The sequence below is a fragment of the Pan troglodytes genome, chromosome 17 (genome assembly GCF_028858775.2).
Source record: "Pan troglodytes isolate AG18354 chromosome 17, NHGRI_mPanTro3-v2.0_pri, whole genome shotgun sequence".
Taxonomy (NCBI): Eukaryota; Metazoa; Chordata; class Mammalia; order Primates; family Hominidae; genus Pan; species Pan troglodytes.
This window is the reverse complement of record NC_072415.2, coordinates 77,925,385-77,947,957: the sequence shown is the minus strand read 5'-3', so window position 1 is coordinate 77,947,957 and position 22,573 is coordinate 77,925,385. Positions and strand designations below refer to the sequence as shown.

At 31.9% G+C, this 22,573-nt stretch overlaps 1 long non-coding RNA gene across 1 annotated transcript in view; it reads right to left on the bottom strand.

Annotated features, from left to right (window-relative positions):
* Positions 1-286: 286 nt before the first annotated feature.
* The window catches only part of LOC134808625 (uncharacterized), a 380,342-nt gene continuing 358,055 nt past the window's right edge, over positions 287-22,573 (bottom strand). Inside the window, exon 5 of the long non-coding RNA XR_010151985.1 lies at positions 287-2,721. This is a non-coding gene — a long non-coding RNA (uncharacterized LOC134808625). The remainder of the gene's footprint in view (positions 2,722-22,573) is intronic.

Sequence of the window (22,573 nt, the reverse complement as noted above, 5' to 3'; positions counted from 1 at the left end):
CTATTTCTGTGAAAAATGCCATTAGAATTTTGAAAGATATTTCATTAATTCGGTTCTCACTCTGAAATTTTATTTCATGTGGCTCTTGTTGCTTCTACAAATTTGTATTTTAAATACCATGCTTTTGTACTTTACCTTTTTTCTATTTATTGTTAGTGAAACATTGTTCTATTTCAACTTACTGTATTGTCCTGAGACCATAATTTCATGAAGATTGTATTAGGAAATTTACTCTGAACACAACATAGAAAATAAAAGGATGGGAAAAAGAAGGTAGGGAGTCAGCCTGTAAAAACGTTTTTAATAACACGTAATTCAATTCACGTAATTCAATTCACCTTTTCAGGACCTAAAGAGTGGCAATGATAATGGAGTGAATTGGTGGTATCCCATGAGGTCAAACAACCCTTACAGAAATGAGTCCCTATTATGTACCAAACACAGATCTACACATATGAGATACAACAATGAATAAAACAAGCATAAGTCACATCCACAGGGAACTTAGGGAAAAACAGATAATAAATTAAATATACAATAAATAAGTAAATAATGTAGTTACAAAGAGAGGTGTGCTATGAAAATAAAAATAGAATAAAGTCAGAAGGTTAAAATTGCTAGACATGGATTGGTGGCTTGCAATGTCAAATAGAGTGGCAAAGTTAATACTTGATGTCATAAGGTAATACAGGATTTGATATAAGTGGAATTTATAATATTCTGTAATTGAATTGTTGAGTGTGGGAAATTCTAAGGTTGTTGTAAAGATATACTCACTTGTTATATATGGTTCTTTTATTTCATAAGGCAGCAAGTCATTAATTCTAATTTATCTGTAGATGATTCTGAATTTTGAACTTATACAATTATACATTCTGGAAAAATGATATTTTAATTACTTACTTTCTGGATCTTACATTATTTTCCTTATTTAACTAGCTAACACCTTTAAATTTTAACAGAAAGCAATGTTTTCTTATTCTTAATTTCTTAGGGGGAAAGTTTCATGAATGAACATGAGGTTTGTCTGCAGCTATTTTTTTTTACTACAGGCATTATCCGATGATGTAAGTTCCTGTCATTCATAGTTTGTTAAACATTTTTTGAATGCTTATATACTTGGACTTTATCAAATGCCATGGTAAAGCAATTGAAAGGATCATGTGGCTTTCTTTCAGTCTGACAGAATAATGAATAACTCTAATTTTCACAAGCTGACTTATATTACTGAAACAAGTTTGGTAGTGTTTTTTTCATGACTTTTGAAGATATGTTTATAGTAAATATTACCTTTCAATTTAACTTTTGAGTCATGTCTTTATATGTTTTGTTGTAAATGTTATTCTGGTCTCATAAAATAGTTGGACATTGTTTCTTCTTTTTAAAAAATATCTCAAAGAATTTTTAAGTTACATATTTTTTCTTTCAGCATTTGGAAAATTCATTTGTGAATTTTTTGAGTTTGAATTTTCACTGTAGGAAGATGATTACATTAGGATACAATTTATTTAAGAGATATCATAATTTTTGTCTTCTTGAGTCAAACTAGGGGTTGTATTTTTCAAGGAATTTTTCAACTTAATCAAATATTCCAAGTTATTAGTATTAACTTGTCTGATCATCTTATTTTAATCTTTATACTATCTCTAGAACTACTCCTAATGGCCATTTTTTCATCCTTGATGCTTATAATTTCTACCTTCTCTCCATGTACTTCTCAGTTTTATTATAGTTTTATTAGGTTTATTAATCTTGTGAAAGTACTACAATTTGGCTTTATTGATTCTCTATTGAATACTGCTTTCTATTTCAATAATATATGCATTGGATGAAACCAGGCTTTTTTTGCTCTCTTCTCAAGATGTTGTTTTGTTCATTTATTTCTAGCCTTTCTTCCCATCTGCCTTATGTATTTAAGTGTATTTCCTTCTTACCATGACTAAAACAGCATCCACACATTTTAATATGTTAGCAGGTACCACAACATGTGTACATTTGATTCGCTGACATTTATGGAGAATAACTTCATGCTCCTACGTCTGATTAGGTTTGGTGACTATTCTAACACATCTGAAAGACCTTCTATTCTGTATTCACTGCAACTAGCATTCCATATATGTCAATTTGGTCAATTTTTTGAATCATATTGTTTACATTTCCAGTCCCCATAATGATATTTTTGGCTGCTTCTATTAACGCATGAGATACATGTGTGCAATGTTTCAATAGCTATTAGGGTTTTCAGAATATCTCTTTTGTATTCTGTCAAATTTCACTTTAATATATTTAATTTTGTTCCACACATAAAATATACTTTTATTCTGGGCTGAATTCTTTGTGGGAGCTGTTCTATTTTTTGATTTACACATACTGTTAATGTGCAGTCCTTCAAGAATCCTAACTTTAATTCTGGCATATTTCACAGGTTTCTTCTTTAATGGGCTCTGAATTTCATCTTTTGTCATCACAGACCCAGGAGATTTGCAAGCACTCTACTCAGCCTTTTTAGCCTTCCTTGCACGGCTTTTGGGTAAACAAAATCCTTCCTTGGGAAAAGCAGCTTTTGAGTTTGCAGGCATATCTCTGCTCCTTCCTTTGTCTCTGGGTCATGACCTCTCATATCATCACCGCTTGCCTGGTTCAGTGTTGGTTCAAAATATTTTCTTATAATATTTGTTCAGCTTGCTCATTTTTTGTTTCTTTTCCAGCAGAAGAGTTAGTCTGAAATGACAATGTTATATTCTCATAAGTATAGTTCTGTCAGATTCTGATTTTAACATTGCTTCACAGATTGCAATGAGAAGTTATCTTTTCTGAGGTCTGTTAAATTAATTTCATGTTTTAAAAAACCCTATTTTTAAAAGTCCAGATTTTTCTCTGTATTATTTTAAGGTAATACTGGCATTTGCAATGTAAGAGTTTCTTCTAGGCATATTTTATTAAAATATTTAAACAGGGAAAACTAAAAATTTACTACATTGCAACAGTCTGCTTTAAATTTTTCTTTATCGTAAAGTCTAAGGGTTTCTGGAATCATTTCATAGCATCTGTGTAATAAAGACTCATTTTCTAGAGGCATTTAATCAACAAGAGTTGAGATCACTTTTTAAATGAGCTCTCCTCATCCTGACACATAGATTCGAAATACCTTATCTGAACATGATTTTCCAAGTTTATGCTTTTGATTACACCTGGGTAGAAACTGTGTTTCCTCCCTCTAATCTGTTGCCTCATATTCTTTTCAGCAACTGAAACAGCATATGTTAAGGCAATGAGGCATGGCCACCCTCTGGGCTTTCATATGCCAGAATAAAGAAAATGAATGTTAATGCCAAAAATAAAGAAGCATATTAAAATGAAGATGTTTTGGAATAGTATTTCCCTCTAATTTATGGTTTAAAGTTACCATTTTATGTGATTTAGAAAACTCAGACTGGAATAATGAATGTTATTTTCCGTGGATTTTTGCAAAAAAGAAAACATGACTGACTTCGTTAGAAGAATTTGCTTTGTTAAATGTATACATTCACTTACTCTACACATAATTTGAGTGCCAGCATGTGTTAGCATATCAGTGCTAGATATAGAAACAATTCAATATTTGGTTAATAATACTAGTGCACTTATTAAAATTTTAAATAATTTAACACTTTACCTATAATTACTTTTTAAAGTGTGTTAGTTGTTATTTGCATTACTAACCAAATATGGCTTGTCACATAAACATATGTTTTTAAGTTAAATGATTATTAGAATGCAGATTTCTAGAGGCAAACGTTTTGGAACAAATGTAATATAAGTAGGTACATAAATTAAAGGTGCTATGTGGTGCAGATTTCTAGAAGATGGATAATTTCTGTAGAGATTATACAATGATATAAATGAAGTATCCACAAAAGTAATTACTGAAGCTATAATTCATATGTTAGCCATAAAGGAATTGACACTTTTATTTGTCCCAGCTAGAAAAAAAATCACAAATATAAGTTAATTCACATTCATTGATTTGAGATGTAGAAAAAACAAGGAAAGCACAACAATTCTCAAAGAAAAATTTTGAGTATATATTAGAAACTTTTTAGAAACTTTGCTTGAAATAGTAATCAGCTTTGAAAAATGGCTATCAGTTTTTAACTTATAAAATCATATCATCTATACTCTTTCAGGAAAATTCCTGAAATTCCCTAGGCCTATGAAACAATCATCTATTTTCAATTAAGTACATCAGAATAGTGTGAGAATTTGAATTATACAGATGGACATTAGCCATATGGAGATGTAAAGACAGGATTTTTTTAATCCAATAAAATCCAAATATTGTACTTATTTGCATTGAGAAAGAGATAGGATAGAGACTATTATCCAGAACTGAAATGAATATATATAGGAGGTATATTTTCAAGCAGTGATCAAATACCAGGTTCCTAAGAAGCTTATTTAAAAATCTCTGCAGTTACTGTTTCAGAAATTGCTCTCAATGGACATATGCATTTGGATGTTAATTTTTAATGATGCTCATTCACCTGTCTATCTTTTTTTTTTTTTTTTTGAGACAGGGTCTCACTCTTTCACCGAGTTAGCAAGGATGGTCTTGATCTCCTGACCTCGTGATCTGCCCACCTCAGCCTCCCAAAGTCACCTTGCTCTGTTTATATACATTTTCTTCTTTGGTTTTAGTCTCCTTATATAAATATTCACATATGAAATTTTCTATTATTCATAAAATAATTTATTCACAGTATATAAAACCACATATTTAAATACTATAATTCAAATAAAATAACAATATGACTTTTTGTTACACAAATTACATGGAAGTAATTGACTTTTTTTTACAAGCCTCATAAATAGGTTGATTTATTTAAATGTGAAGTTTGCTTTATTGAAATTTTATTTGCAACATATCTTAATATAGTTAAAGTGAATGTATGCATATCATTCTATACATTAAAATGTTTATGGATTTTTCTACTTATAATTGAGTTTTGCATACATGAAACTGTGTTAATTCTTTTTTTAAGGGCCTGAGCAGTAGTAAGTATATATTTTCTTTGCTTTTGATTTTGAAATAATTTATTGTTGCCAACTGAAAATAACATGGACCCATTTTCTTATGATAAAGAAAATCTGTGTTACCAAAGCTTAGTGTTTCATGGTGAATTTTCCGATTTTCCTTATCCACTTAAAGCATCATTAGCACGTTTAATAAGATTGCATTCTATCTGCTTAGATAATTCATAAATCTGGCAGCAATTTGGAGGTTAATGCCTTTGTAATATACTTATAATAATTGACGTCAACTGTGGGTCATTAGTATGATTATTGTGCCACCAATGAATTGCACAGTTTATTTGGGTGACTAATTTGTGTTTAAGCTTAATAACAAATGTCGGTTTCAATTGCTGTTGTCCTTCTGTTTTTCTTCCCATGTAAGATTTCTTAAGAAAAAAAGACCATATAAAACAATGTTAGTCCAACCACTGAAACCAGTTCTAAAGGTATAAATTACTTTGCTGAATTTTAATTGTACAGCTTGTCATGATTTGGAGATTAAATAGGAAATGAATATATTGTTAGGTACTTTTATGTATAGAAATTATTTTCCCAATGTCTGTTACTGAGAATCTTTATATTATTAACTTTTATTAAAATTAACCATTATTTTAAAAGTTCGTATTCATCTTATATTTACACCTTAAAGGCCGAAGGGCTTCTATGGCTTCACAATCTGACACATCCGAGCTTTTCAGCCTCATCACACATACTTTCCTTCACACATGGTTTGCTCTGGGCATTCCAAGCCACTTTCAATTCTTTAAGCTTGCTCTGACTTTCATAACGCTGTCTTTGCTCGTGCTCAAATTTCCTTCCCAAATAGCTGAGAATCTCCCTTACCATCCATAAATTACTTTTTAAAGCTTACTTTTTCTTTGATCTCTTCCAGATCAAAAACAAGCCTTCCCCATCAATCTCCAGGAAAAATCATTGAAATTCCATTGTTCATAAATGTTTTGCAACCATACAGATAATATAACATATATTGCATTGCATTATATTCTTTTATTTTTGTTTTTCTAATCAGCACAAAGTCCCCGAAAAGAAGACAACATGCTATATGTAATAACATAATAAAAGTATAAAATGTATAATAAAGATAGAGAAAACATCTTAGCAATGTGTATGTTCACATCCACATATATAAGTGTATACCAGAGCCTATCAACATAGTACTTTCTCCATAATACTAAATTAAACATTCTCGGGAAGCCAGCAAAAGAATATTATTTCATTGCAATATTGTCTGTGGTAATATGGAGTCTTTATGTTCTGGACATTTGAAGTTGAGGACTGTTAATTTCCTCTATAAGTGATGGCAGGTTACGGCAGGGCGCGGTGGCTCACGCCTGCAATCCCAGCACTTTGGGAGGCCGAGGCGGGTGGATCACGAGGTCAGGAGATCGAGACCTTCCTGGTGAGCATGGTGAAACCTCATCTCTACTAAAAATACAAAAAAAATATTAGCCAGGCGTGGTGGCCGGCACCTGTAGTCCCAGCTACATGGGAGGCTGAGGCAGGAGAATTGCTTGAACCTGGGAGGCGGAGGTTGCAATGAGTCGAGATTGTGCCACCGCTCTCCAGCCTGGGTGACAGAGCGAGACTCCGTCTCAAGAAAAAAAAAAAAAAAAAAGAAAAAAAAAGATGGCAGGTTATTTTCACTTCCAGAAGTGTGGAAGAGAGCAATGAACATAGAGAAGAGTCTTGCTATTCATCATAGTGACTTGGTTGTACAGCAGAATAGATCTCTTAAACTTTATTCCTCCCATCTACCTGAAGTTTGTATTATTGAAAATGACTGACAGTAGATTTCAAGTGTTCCCAACGCAATAATATGATAAATATATGAGGTAATTCATGTGTTAATTAGTTCAATTTATGCATTTTACAATGTATAAACATTTCAAGATATCATATCCTATACAATAAAGGTATATGATTTTTGTCAATTAAAAATATTCGCTTTTAGGTATTTTCCTGTATATTTCTAAATAAACTATTTTCCTTATGCTTTATTTGGGGAATACATAAGAACTGCCCATTGAAATGAGGAGTAATGGAAACATTTTGCTCCATCTTAATTATATTTTTTATTTAGTCAAATATGTGTTTTTAATTTCACAGTAATGATTCTAATGTTTTCTTCTGGGAATGTTTAAAAACATGGAGATATACCTAATGCTAGATGACGAGTTAGTGGGTGCAGCACACCAGCATGGCACATGTATACATATGTAACTAACTTGCACATTGTGCACATGTACCCTAAAACTTAAAGTATAATTAAAAAAAAATAAAATAAAAATAAAAATTTAAAAAAAAAGAAAGAAAAGAACTTTCAAAAAAAACATGTCTCTAATTCTTCTTACATGTAAAAGTCTTGCAAATATTTTTAGATAACTATTCATGATCTCTAGTGTCTTTTTTCTCCAACCGAAATAGCCTCAGATTCTTCTCCTATTTTTCTTTCTTTTAATGCAAGCATTTTTCATCATTCCAAATCATGATCGTTGTACTCTGTACATGGTCTTGTGTCTCTAAGTACCCCTTAAAATGCACTTCTCTGAACAAACAAAAACAGAACACTTAAGCTGTAGTCTGAAGTGGAGTAGAACAAATTCTCTCCATTGACTACAACCTATCTATCCTCTACCCTCTGCTCCTCCACTGAAATTTTTCCTGTTAACATCATTAATGCCCTCATCTAATACAAAATCCAATGAATTCTCCATTGAAACGATAGTTATGCTCCCTCACTTTCCTGTGCCAATGATAGTTACTCACTCTTAAATTTTCTCTTCCTCATTTTTCATTTTCTGACACTGTCTTGATCTTCCTAGACCTGTAATTTCTTTGTGTTTTTCTTCATGAGATTCTGTTCCTTTTCTTGCTTTGTACATAATAATGTCCTTCAAAGTTAGAACCTACAGCCTTTTTGGTTATTTATCTACACACTCCCCTACATTATTTCACAAAGGAAATTTAACCCTGTCAATTCTAATTTATGATCCCAAATATATTTCTAGTCTGGCTCTTTGAATCCGTATTTTTAACCATTTATCAACTATCTCCTACTGATACTCATTCTTCAAACAACATAAAATAATGTATAATTTTCTCACTGAAGGATTGTCATTTATTCCAAAACAGAAAATGTGGGCAGGCTTGGAACAGGAAGAAGGAGTTTATGCTCTTTGAAGTCAGAATTGTAAAAGCAAAGAGAAGGAAGATTTTGGTTTTTCCACATACAACAGGTGAACAAATATGAATCATTTTACACATAACCTGACATAATAAATCAAGATTAGCTATGTGGTCTAGGAAATCTGAAACACTCAAGAAAGGGAAGATCTGTCAATGTTGGAGTCTCAGCCAATGGTGGGTGCATCGCCTCATCATATGAAGAAGGAGACACTGTCAACAATTTACCGGATACCTTCCTGTCCTGGATAGTTCTGCTTTGGGCATTTTACTTATAAACTTTTCACTTGAATATTCTTTTTCGTGTGATTTCATTTTTTAACATTTAAATTGCTAAAACATCTTGAAGTCATATTGGTTCCTAATGTATTTCCAAATGGTGGGTTAGTTGTAATATCATTTTTCAAAAATTTTGTCTTGAACCAATCATTAATGCCACCTTTATCTTGTATATATGTATGTGTTACCTACAGATATTTATTGTGTATATATGTATATATATTATGTATGTGTTACAAAGAAAGTGTTCTCACCTGCATATTGTTTAATTGCTCAAATTTCCATGTGATTAAGATTTACCATGGACCGGGCTCAGAGGCTCATGCCTGTAATCCCAGCACTTTGGGAGGCTGAGGCAGGAAGATTGCTTGAGCCCAGGAGTTTGAGACTAGCGTGAGCAACATAGAGAGATCATATCTCTACAAGAAAAGAAACAAAATTAGCTGGGCACAGTGGCACGTGCCTGTCATCCTAGATACTTGGGAGGCTGAGGTGAGAGGATAGCTTAAGCCAGGAAGGTTGAGGCTGGTGTGAGTCAATTTTGCACCCTGTGCCTGCCTCAAAATATATATATATATTATTTACACAGCTATCACCTTTTACCTAATAAAATGAGAGTTTTATTTAGTATGGATAAAGTGATTATGCTTTGCAATTTTAGAAGGCATTAGTACCTAGAAATCTGATCTGTATACCACAATGCTACAATTTTGACCTGCCCTTGCTTCTTCTACCCACAACTGTTGTTCTTGATAATCTATCTTCCTCTAGAAGAAAGAGTAATGGTTAAAACATGGGGTCCCAAAGTTATATTTCTCTTTAAAAAGAAATTGGATTTCCAGCACCTATAGCCTAATTTCAATCATCTCCCCTTATTTTTCTGTAGCAAACATCAGCGAAATAGGGCATACGATTCACAGTATCAGGGTGAGAGGAAACATTAAAATTTGGATGCAAACTAAACTAGAATTATTGATCAAATAAAAGGAAGTATTCATAAAACATTCTTATAATAGGAATAAGTTAGTATTTCATTTTTAAACTCTTGTGGAAGTCTAGCTAGTAATCCAGGACTATAAAAGCAGTCTTAGATTCTGGGCTATATCCCACATCCTGCTCACATCAGTACACTTGGAGCAGAATAGAGTACAGATATTAAGATTAATACATAGAGCACATGGTTAATAATAGAAGTGACAGTTTTTATTATGAATAGAAGATAGAAAAGAGAATAAAACTAATTAGAAATACAAAATTCTGATACAAGATCAATTGCATATTTGGATTTGTTTGCTTCCCCAAAGAATCCATTGAAATTAAAATAAAGTGATAAAAATTTTAAAGAATATATAAAGTCAAATCGGATGAGCTCAATATTTGTACCCGGTGCAAGTCCAAAAATCAATTTAGAGACTGAGGTGTGACACGTGTTCATCAAACATTTTCTTTTCTTGTTTTTCATTCAAAAGTTTGCAACAACAACAAAAATGTGTGAGGTTTGTTTATTTAGTCACTTTTAATTCATGTCGTTGTGCACATGACCATATATACTGTCAAGGAAAGGTCATTTTTTTAATCTTTCCTGCTAGTTGTGATTCAGTTAACAGTCCCACAGGATCGGAAGCTACTCTTGCAGAAAGCAGGGGCATTTGCAGGTTGCGACTCAGGACAGGACGTTAATCACAATTCAACGTTGCATTTCAATGTACTTTTAAAATTTTCTCCCTCAAGGCTATACATCTATGAGATTAAGAGAATAATGAGTAGCTCATTCTTTTTTCAACAGAAATATTAAATATCATTTTTACTGAAAATAAATTCTAGTAGACCCTGGTAATACATTTCATATCCTTCATTCTGTTTTCTAGTTTCAAAAGTAAAAGTATATCCTTGAGTATTTAAAGCCACAGTTGTGCTTGATATTAATGTATGATGGCCATTGTACTTTTATTTCCTCTTTGTATTATATTTTAAATAGTGAATTAGTTTTATAAGTCATAAAGTACTTGATAAGTATAATTACATACTAAACATTACTGTTTTTATGTATTGTCCTAACAGAATTATGTAGTATCTGGTCATATAACTTGTAATATTTTAGCATTAATATATTGTTTATTTTGTCTCAGGTTATAATTAGTTTATTAATAATTACTTTGACATTGGAAATTCATATATTTTTGTTACATATTTCATTTAATATTTTTACTCAAGTTCAAGATAGACATGCAAATGTGGAATAAAAAGAAATTAAAGAAGATCAAATAATCAAGTTGCTGTAATCTGGAGAAAAATCTATGAATTTGAATTCACTCTTTAATTATTTTTTCTACTTACTGAGTGAGCCACTTCTGAAAAGCAAATTCATCCCTCTCATATAGAAATCCATAAGAAAGTTTATGTTTATTTCATAGGCAAGCACACTTTAACAGAGAACAAATCAGAAAATTATCTAATAAGATAGTAAGAATATTTTTGAATTGGAGATAGTCAATAATTGTATTTTTCTGCCAAGACTATTTATCGATACAGTTATAAAATTATTTTCAGTATTTGAGAATGTAATTTTCAACTTTAGTTAAAAATGCTCTGCTCATCTGAAAAATTAGGTTCTATGAAAATAACGCTTTTCAATAGTATCATTTTATCATCATTTGGAGGAACATAATCCAGAGTTACACATGTGTTTTTCTCTGATCTATCTTTTCAGATCTTGAAGACGTTAGAATATATATATTCTGTCTAAGCATTTCTTGGCCAGTAATTAGACATTGACAGGTTCCATACTAGTAATGTAGGGAATAGGGCTGCTGCTTTTTGGGTTTCCTTGAGTATACTTTGTGCTGCACAAATATGGCAATGGATAGTAGATAATTTGTATGCAGACCTTTAGTGTCGATTAACCTGTGAATAAGGGAACAACAATCAAGGACAAAAATCAAAAGACTAATTCTCTATACATTTTGAGCTTTTGTAAAAAAGTAAGATTAGCTGAATATATCTGAAAAATTTCTAATCTCCTTTACAATTTTTTAAATTGTTTATCAAGGCTGTCTGGTAAAAATAATTCAGTTTCGGAATGTGGACATACTCAGGATACCAAGGTAAATACTTCCCAGGCATTCGTAAAAAAAAAAAAATCTTGTCACTTCGGGGGTACATGTGCAGGTTTGTTACACACGTATGTGCTTGTGTTGTGGAGTTTTGTTGTACAAATTATTTTTCCACCCAGGTCTTAAGCCTAATACCAATTAGTTATTTTTTTCCTGATCCTCTCTCTTTTACCTTCACCCTCTGATCGGCTCCTGTGTGTGTTGTGTTGCTCCCCTCTACATGTTCATGTGTTATCATTTAGCTCTCACTTATAAGTGAGAACATGTAGTATTTGTTTTACTTTTTCTGCACCACTTTGCTAGGGATACTGGCCACTGGCTCCATCCAAGTTCCTGCAAAGGACATGATTTGCTCTTTTTTAATGGCTGCATGGTGTTCCATAGTGTATAAGAACAACATTTTCTTTACTCTATCTATCATTGATGGGCATTTAGGTTAATTCTATGTCTTTGCTATTGTGAATAGTGCTGCAATAAACAGACACCTGTATATGTCTTTATTATAGAACAATGTATTCCTTTGGTTGTATACCCAGTAATGGGATTGCTGGGTCAAATGGTATTTCTGTTTCTAGGTCTTTGAGGAATCGCCACATTCTCTTCCACAATGGTTTAACTAATTTACATTCCCACCAAAGATGTGTAAGCATTTATTTTTCTCTGCAGCCTTACCAGTATCTGTTATTTCCTGACTTTTGAATAACAGTGATTCTGAGTGGTGTGTGATGGTATCTCACTGTGGTTTTCAGTTGCATTTCTTTAATAATCAGAAGATGTTGAGCTGTTTTTCATGAGTGTTGGCCATATCTATATCTTCTTTTGCAAATTGTATGTTCACGTCCTTTGCCCAATTTTAATGTGTTTATTTTTTTCTTGTAAATTTCTTTAAGTGCCTTGTAGGTGCTGGATATTAGACCTTTGTAGGAGGCATAGTTTGCAAAAAATTTTCTTCCATTCTGTGGGTTGTCTGTTCACTGTGTTGATAGTTTCTTTTTCTCTGCAGAAGCTCTTTAGTTTAATTAGATTCCGTATGTCAATTTTGGCTTTTGTTGCAATTGCTTTTGGTGTATTAGTCATGAAATCCTTGCCCATTCTTTTTATTGGCCTTAATAACAAAAATATTAATTGGGATATTTTCATTCTCATTTTACAATAAAGAATATTTTAAATGAGAGAAGTGAAGTAACTTACAAATTGTGACACAGGATTTTGTCAGTCAATCTGGTGCCATTTCTTTCTACTATGCTCTTGTATTGCTTCCCAAAGTAACCAGGTTCTCCTATTAAGAAACACTCAAACACAGGTACTCACACCAAGATGCACACCCACACAAATCTATTCTTATACAGTATAATCCCAGTTCCTGTTTTTCTACACATTGTTAGGTTTCTTCCCTGCTGTATAAACTTCTAATTTTATTTTATTTTATTTTATTTTATTTTTTATTATTATTATACTTTAAGTTTTAGGGTACATGTGCACAACGTGCAGGTTTGTTACATATGTATACATGTGCCATGTTGGTGCGCTGCACCAATGAACTCGTCATTTAGCATTAGGTCACTGGCCATCAGAGAAATGCAAATCAAAACCACAATGGGATACCATCTCACACCAGTTAGAATGGCGATCATTAAAAAGTCAGGAAACAACAGGTGCTGGAGAGGATATGGAGAAACAGGAACACTTTTACACTGTTGGTGGGACTGTAAACTAGTTCAACCATTGTGGAAGTCAGTGTGGTGATTCCTCAGGGATCTAGAACTAGAAATACCATTTGGCCCAGCCATCCCATTACTGGGTATATACCCAAAGGATTATAAATCATGCTGCTATAAAGACACATGCACACATATGTTTATTGTGGCACTATTCACAGTAGCAAAGACTTGGAACCAACCCAAATGTCCAACAATGATAGACTGGATTAAGAAAATGTGGCACATATACACCATGGAATACTATGAAGCCATAAAAAACGATGAGTTCATGTCCTTTGTAGGGACATGGGTGAAGCTGGAAACCATCATTCTTAGCAAACTATCGCAAGGACAAAAAACCAAACACCGCATATTCTCACTCATAGGTGGGAATTGAACAATGAGAACACATGGACACAGGAAGGGGAACATCACACACCGGGGACTGTTGTGCGGTGGGGGGAGGGGGGAGGGATAGCATTAGGAGATAAACTTCTAATTTTAGACATCACAGAGACGGATTTGAGACTGATTTCCTGTCTCCTCAGGTGTAGCACATGATTGAAGCCTTCTTCCTTGGCAATAATCATTGTCTCAACAATTGGCTTTCTGTGTGGCAAGCAGCAGGACCGAGACTGATCCTCTGGTGTTTCAGTAACATATTCTGTTTCACTGGTCTGTAAGTCTGTTTTTGTACCAGGACCATGCTATTGTGGGTACTGTAGCCTTATGGTATAGTTTGAAATCTGGTAATGTGATGCCCCTGGCTATGATTTTTACTTAGGATTGCTTTGGCTATTCTGGCTCCTCTTTGGTTCCATATAAATTTTAGAATTTTTTTTCTAAATCCATGAAAAATGCTGTTGATAGTTTGATAAGACTAGTGTTGAATCTGCTACCTTTTACCATGTACAAAAATTAACTCAATATGAATTAAATATTTAAATGTAAGATCTCAAGCTATAAAAATCACAGAAGAAAACAGACAGAGTACCATTCTGGACATGAACTTTTGCAAAGAATTCAAGACTAAACCCTCAAAAGAAATTGCATCAAAACCAAAAATTGATAAGTGGGACCTAATTAAACTAAAGAGCTTCTGCACAGCAAAAGAAGCAATCAACAGAGTAATCAGACAGCCTATAGAATGGGAGAAATTATTCACAAACTATACATCTAACAAAGGTCTAATTATCCAAAATCTCCAAGGAACTTAAACAGCTCAACAAGTAAAATAAATAGTATATTAAAAAGTGGACAAAGGACATGAACAGTTACTTCTCAAAAGAAGCTATATAAGTGGTTAACAAACATATGAAAATGCTCAACATAACACAATCATCAGAGAAATGCAAATCAAAATTACAGTGAGATATTATCTCACACGAATCAGAATGGCTTCACATCAAAGTCAAAAATAAAAAGTGCTGGCTAGGCCGCGGATAAAAAGGAGTGTTTACATAATGTTGGTGGAAATGTAAATTAGTTCAGCCACTGTGAAAAGCATTTAGAAAATTTCTCAAAGAACCAAAAGAGAGCTAACGTTTTACTCAGCGATCCCAATACTGGATATATACACAAAGGAAAATAAATTGTTCTACCAAAAAGACACATACATGTATTACGTATGTTCACTGCAGCACTACTCACAATAATAAAGAAATGAAATTAACCTTAGTGCCCATCAGTAGTAGATTGACTGAAAAAGAAATGAAATTAACCTTAGTGCCCATCAGTAGTAGATTGACTAAAGAAAATGTGGTGCATATTCACCATGGAATACAAGACAGTCATAAATATATATAGTTAACATATATATATATATATATATATATTCTTTGGAGAAACATGGCTGCAGCTGGAAGCCATCATCCCAAGCAAAGTAACAGAAAACCAAATACTGCATGTTCTCACTTATAACTGAGGGCTAAACACTGGGTACATGTGAATAAAAAGATGGAAACAGTAGACGCTGGTTACTACTAGAGGAGAGCAAGCGCTGATAAACTACCTACTGGGTACTATGCTCACTACCTGGGTGATGGGTTAATTTGTACTCCAAACCTCAGTATCACATGATATAAAAACTGTGCACACATACGCCCTGAATCTAAATAAAATTTGAATTTCTTAAAATGAGCCATGGTTGGTAATGATTGAATTGTAGTAAAAGCCACGAATCTTGGTTCCATCCACAGTTGAATTAAAGGCAGTTCTACTGTCTCTAGGAACCAATTATATATAGTAGGACTAGGTGCTAATACAAGTTGCATATTCTCTGAGTGCTGTTTCCTGCACCTCATATTTATTGCCTGAAAAGTAAGATGCTGAACATTAAGATTTCTACATGACTTTATACTCTAAAACATCTGATTTCCTTCTGATATCTTAATTTGAAAGAAAAAATTGTCATACATTTTTCATTTATTCCACTCACATTTACATTTCTGAATAAAGTTCTCATATAAATGTATAATAAAAAATAGTCATATTGGAAAAAAAGAATCTTTGAAAAAATTTAAATTTCCAAGCAAAGATCAAAACGTGTTTAAATTCCTGTGGTGTCACCCTTCATATCCCTTAAAAATATACTTTAATAATCAAGAAAAATGTATGCAAGACTGAAATACACAGTACAATGTATACTTAATTAAATGAGAACAAAACTCTCTAAAAATAGCAAAATGTCGAGTATTCGTATTCAGGGCACAGAGAAAGTGCAACTCAATCCTGCAGCACTGACTCCCCCACAGCATCTAAGAGGGTCCAGCTCACTAAGACTTTTCAGAGCTTCAAGATATGCTCATTGTAATTGAGATGCACTAGAAAACATTTTGTGTTATCCTTTAGGCCTAAAATATATCTGCCTCAGTATAGTATATCTATAATAGATGCTTTATGGTTCATTGTATACTTATTCACTCTACCTCACTAACCTTACAGCTATCCATACCTGGCATGCTGACAAGTATTTAATGTCTTAGTTAGAGTTCTGTTCAGACTAATATCTACATTGAATTTATATAAGCAAAATATTCTAAATATATGCTGCTTACATAACAGAAAAAAACTATACAAACTAACATTGCAAAGGTATTCAAAATAGTGCATATATATACATATATATGACATAGATACGTATATGTGTGTTTATTTATAAATACACATTTAAAGCCTTGAGAGTTCCTTAATAATAAGGGTATATATATTCATGTTTAAAACCCTGAAAGTTCTTTAATAATAAGGGTAGCCCGAAAGCTAGGAAGTTAAATTTAGCTCAGATTTATCATCTTGAATGATAATGGCATACTTATCTGAAGCTTTACTAAGCCTCCTGGATATTTAAGATGTGCTAGAGAATCTCTCAACAGTAGACCTTAATTCTCTCCCCCTGACTCTCCTACACAAAAACTGTTCTGAAGGAAGAATGTTGTTTTATTTTCTATTGCCAGCAGTGCTTACAGATACGAGAAGAGAAACCTCTCATCAAACTGCAACTGCGAGAGGAATTATTTTTCCAGGAGAGCATTTTCTGTTGTCTAACCATCCATTTTGCCCTTTACAACAATCGTTTAAAAACTTTGTACAGCCTTAGGAGTCTTTGGTCCTGGATAGGAAAGAAATATTTATTAATACATAGATGTGCGCTAGATGAAAGCTTAACGTCTTTAGCCTGAGTGCCTAAAAGAATTATGATACATCATTGATTTCCATATACATAACTAATTTTCAAAAACCGTTAGACATTTTTAAACTTGCACTGCAAAACATTAACTATAGTGTCATATTATGGTTTTTCTTTAAGTACTATTTACAGGATAGAATCTTGGCAATTTAAGAGCCTTTTCTTACTATCGCTATTCAATAACAATCCTCTTTAGTCTCATTTTGACACGAGACTGCTATTCATGGCCCTAGCTGTTTTCCTCCTCACTCCCATATTCTTACCTCCTCTGTGTTTTTACAATGGGAAACTATGCCATTATTACTATAAAACAAACAAAAAATGTTTGGAGATGTATGCTGCTATGAGACATCAATACAAAAACTCAAATGAGAAGATAAACATAATACAAGTTTGATAGAGTATAATTTTACATGTAATTTCATCCGTGTAGCCCTCAACTATACAGCACGTTACTATCAATGCAAGAGATTCATTTTTATTCTCTCCTAGTTAACCCCTTCCTGGAAATTCAAATACTATTTTGGTGTCCACCATTATGGAGTAGAATTGCTTGCTCCTGAACATAATATTAACAAAATAATAATGTATATTCTCATTTTTCCTGGCTTCTCTTGCTCAGTATTATCAGTGAAATTTATTCATGTTAATGCTATATCAGTAGTTCAGTGTTTTTTTTTTTAATTTTAGTGTAATATTCAATTATATCAGTAGGCCACAAAGTGTATCATTTTTTTTTCTTGGCTTTTTGTTTTGGCTATGACCTGCAATACTGTGCCAAGTGGACATGATGATTGCAATTATCATAGTTTTTCTGAACAAAGAAAACCACTCAGTATTTTCGCACTGATTATAATCTTACCTATATTTTAGACACTGCATTTCAGTTTAATGAAGTTCTCTTTTATTCCGTGTCAGTTGAAGAATTTTAGAATAAAACATTTTGAAATCATTAATTTCTTATTCTGCTTTTACTAAGATGATCTTTTTTTTCTATATCCTTTTCATTGCAAATTATCCTGATTGTCTCTGTTAAAAACATTACATGCTTAAAACAAATCATACTGGCCATGATACAACATCCATTTTGTATACACTGTATGTGATTGTTTTCCTTAGAATTTTTGGTTTGGAATTTATAGCAAAATAGACTTATGAGCATGTAGTTTTCGTTACTGTAATTTCCTTGGCAGGTTTTGTTATAAATATTATAATACCTCCCTTCTAAAATATGTGGGAACATCTGTCATTATCTTTTTTGGGGGAACTTTTAAGTTTGGAATTTTTTTTTCTTTAAAGGTATTAATATAAATGTAAAGGAATAATTTATCAGTGTTGATCTTATCTTGACACATAGCTCTTTAAAGAGAAGGAAAAATACTGTTAGATTTGTATTATATTTATGCTATTCATAATGAATATATTTTTATTTTCATTAGCTTTAGATCTTCTCTATTCAATTTATTTTCTGTTTGCTCCACTTATTCCTTTTTCTTTTATTTCTCATTCAAAATGTTTTATTAAGATTAACCGCATATTTTCATTGTTTTCTATTTCTGTGAAGATTGTCTTTGCTATTTTTATTGGAACTGCATTGAATCTGTAGATTGCTTTGGGTACTAGGAGCATTTTAACAATACTAATCATCCCAATCCAGGAGACTAAATTGGGAGGATTGCTTGTGTCAGGGTGGTAGAGGCTGCAGTGAGCCAAGATTGAGCCACTGCACTCCACCCTGGGCATCAGAGTGAGATCCTCTTGCAAACAAAAAAATAGTGTTAAACAGGAAAAAATTTTTTTAAGACAGATTGTAGAGCGCAGTGTCTATAATTACTAATAGTATACTGGAAATTTCTAACTTTCTAACACATTAATTTCAAATGTCCTGTCCACCAAAAAAAAGTATATGAGGTAATAGATAACTTGATTAATGTGATTTAATTATTCAACTTTGTATACATATATCATAACATCTACTTTTAACATACAAATATGTATAATTATAGCTTACAAGTTATAGTAAAATTAATATATATTTTGGATATTAACTTCTTGTCAGATATATAATTTGGCATTTTTTTCTTATTTCATAAGTTCTGCCTTCACCCCGGTAATTATTTTCTTTGCTGTGTAAATGCTTTTCAGTTTGATGTAATTTCATTTGTCTATTTTTGCTTCCATTGGGAAATTTTTGGGGTCAAATCCAAAATATTAGTCTCCAGGCCAATGTCATACAGTTTACTCCTATATATTCTTCTACTACTTTTGTAGTTTCAGATCTTTAATCCATTTTGACATGATTTTTGCATATATTGTGAGATAGAGCCCATTTTTCTTCTTCCACATGTGTATAAAAACCAATGGGTCAAAGAAAAGATCAAGATGAAAATCAAAAACTATCTTTGAAAAAACAACATGAAAACATAACATGCCAAATTTTGGATGCAGGAAAAGCAGTTCTAAGAGGAAAATTTACAAAAAAAAAAAAAAAAGTCTAAGTAAAGAAAACAAAAGTTTTAAATAAACAACCTAATGTTAGCCCTCAAGGAACTAATACAAAGTGCAATTAGCTGGGAGAAGGAAATAATAATGTTCAGAAAAGAAAAGAATGATATAGATACTAGAAAATCAGTAAATCAATGAAACTAGGAGTTATCTTTGTGAAAAACAAACCAAATTGATAAACCTTTAGCTAGACTAACAAGACAAAAAAAGAGAAGAGATAAATACAATCAGAAATGAAAAGAAGATATTTCAGCTGAAACCACAGAGCTACAAAGGATCATAAGAGATTGCAATGGACAATTATACACTAACAAATTAGATTACCTAAAATAAATGGATAAATTCCTAGACATACACAACCTAACAAGATTGAATCATGAAGAAATAAAAAACTGAATAAACCTATAACTAGCAAATAGATTGAATTGGTAATTTAAGATATTTCAAGGGATAAAAGCCCAGAACCAGATGACTTCACTGGTGAATACTTCCAAAAATTTTTAAAAGAATTAACGCCAATCCTTCACAAACTCTTTCAAAAAATTGAAGAGGAGGGAATATTTCCAAGCTCATTATACAAGTATAGCATTATCCAGATACTATAACCAGACAAGGCACTACAACCTTAATAAACACAGATGCAAAAATCCTCAACAGAAGGTCACTCACTATGACCAAGTGTGATTTATTCCTGGGATGCAAGGATAGTTCAGGATATGCAAATCAATAGCTGTGATGTAGCACATTAACACCATGTAGGGTAAAAATCATTAATCATCTCAACAGAAGCAGAAAATAATATTTGACAAAATTCGCATTTTTATGATAAAAACTTTCAAAAATTAGGCATAGAAAGAATGTACCTCAATATAATAAAAGCTACATATGACAAATCCACAGTTAATGGTGAAAAATTGAAAGCTGTTCCTCTGATATCAAGAACAAGAAAAGAAGGCCCATTCTTACCTCTTTTGTGCCACGTAGTACTAGATACCATTGCTAGAACAATTAGGCAGGAGAAAGATATAAAAGGCATTCAAATAGAAAAGGAAGTAGTGAAACTGTCATTTACTGACAAGGCAATATATATAGAATGCCATTAAAATGCCACCAATAAAACTGTTAGATCTAATAAACAAATAGTAAATTTGCAGGATACAAAATCTGCACACAAAAATTAGTAGCATTTGTATACACTAACAATGAACTGTCCAAAAATAAATGAAAAAAATTTCATTGAAAATGGCTACAAAGATACTTAGAAATAAGTAATATTACAAAGACCATAATAAAGACCTTAATTATATATATGATGTTTTAATTTAATTAATCATTATAATTCAGATCTTTAATCCATTTTGACATGATTTTTGTATATATTGTGAGATGGAATCCATTGTTCTTCTTCCACATGTGTATAAAAACCAATGGGTCAAAGAAAAAATCAGGATGAAAATCAAAAACTATCCTTAAAAGAACCAAAATGAAAACATAACATGCCAAATTTTGGATGCAGCAAAAGCAGTTCTGAGAAGGAAATTTACAACAAAAAAGTCTATGTAAATATATTAAATAAATATATTAAATATATAATCTATTATAGTCTAATATATAGTCTATTAAATATATAATCTTAAAAATTTAGTAGAAACATAGAATAAAATATTTGTTGTATAGTAAGTCTTGTATTACCATTATAATATCTCGACTTAAGTCTTAGGTAGAATGTTTGCATACATTTCACAGGTGACATTAAAACATATCAACTGTGACTGTAAAATTTGTTTTAAAACCAATCTTAAAAATATTTTTTCCATTTTAATCACCCCATGTCAAAATGTTTTTTATTTTGCATTTCCTAATTTTCCCTTGTTCTAATGTTCTAAACTCCCATCCTTTGATTTTTAATTTTTTAACCTAAATTAGAATAATGTAATTTGTCTTTAGCAAAACATCTATGCAAGATAATAGTAATAAATACTAATAAATTCCTTTGACATCTTGCTAAGATCTCCTGCACATAAATGGAGTGTCCTAAGCAGTTAACTGTAAGCAAGATTAATTTATACAAGAAACACCTATAAAATATTATCTAGAAGTTAACTAATCTACAATGTCAAATTTGCTATGCATGGTAATTAGCGCTATGAGAGAAATTCACATGCAGACGAACAAAGACTTATCAGGAGGATTAGTAGCTACTCTATAAATGTGTAATTGTGTCCTTTAACATATCTTTTAAATTATTATACAATTACTTTAACTTTAAAATGTGATTCAGAAGTCTGAATTTTTTTAATATCACAGTTATGTACTCAAATTGAAGCAAAATTCAGTTACTTTATTGAAAGTTAATAGACAATGATGAACTAAACACTTGCATTTTATGATCGCTGTGGTGTAAATGAAGCTTTACAAATATTTATCAGGCTTTGAGTTTAACAAGTAAAAATGTTTAAATTATTAAAAGAATAGTTGAAGGCTGTGGCACAGTCTTGAATCTTAAATTCTTTAAATATAGCATTACCATGACTAAAGATCTTCATAATTAATGAGACAAAAAAGAGACACTTTTATTTAACTAGAATTATCACTATTCATATCATTTTGAAATTATCCGTTATTTTATTATTAATTTACCGGAGCTCATTTTATACTATGGCTGATATATCCCTAAACACTTCAGCACACAAGCACATATTTTATTGCGTGGTTAGAGATGATAGATCTGATAGATGTAACCAATCAAATTATTGGAATGGTTTAGATTAAACCTTAAATGAATGATTCTGCGATTATACAAGTCTAGACATTTAGTAAGAAATTCTATACCATTATTTTTGGCATTATAAATAGTATTACTTAAAGGTGGGAAACTGGTTATTGTTAAAAATTTTAGACTCAGCAGAATAAACTTATTAATCATTGTTGATTGAACAGAATAAATCTATTGATCATTGTAGAGTACAATTATAGACATTTTAAAAAGGTAAAAGTGGTTTTGATCTTCTTAATATGGCAAAATGCTGTAAAAT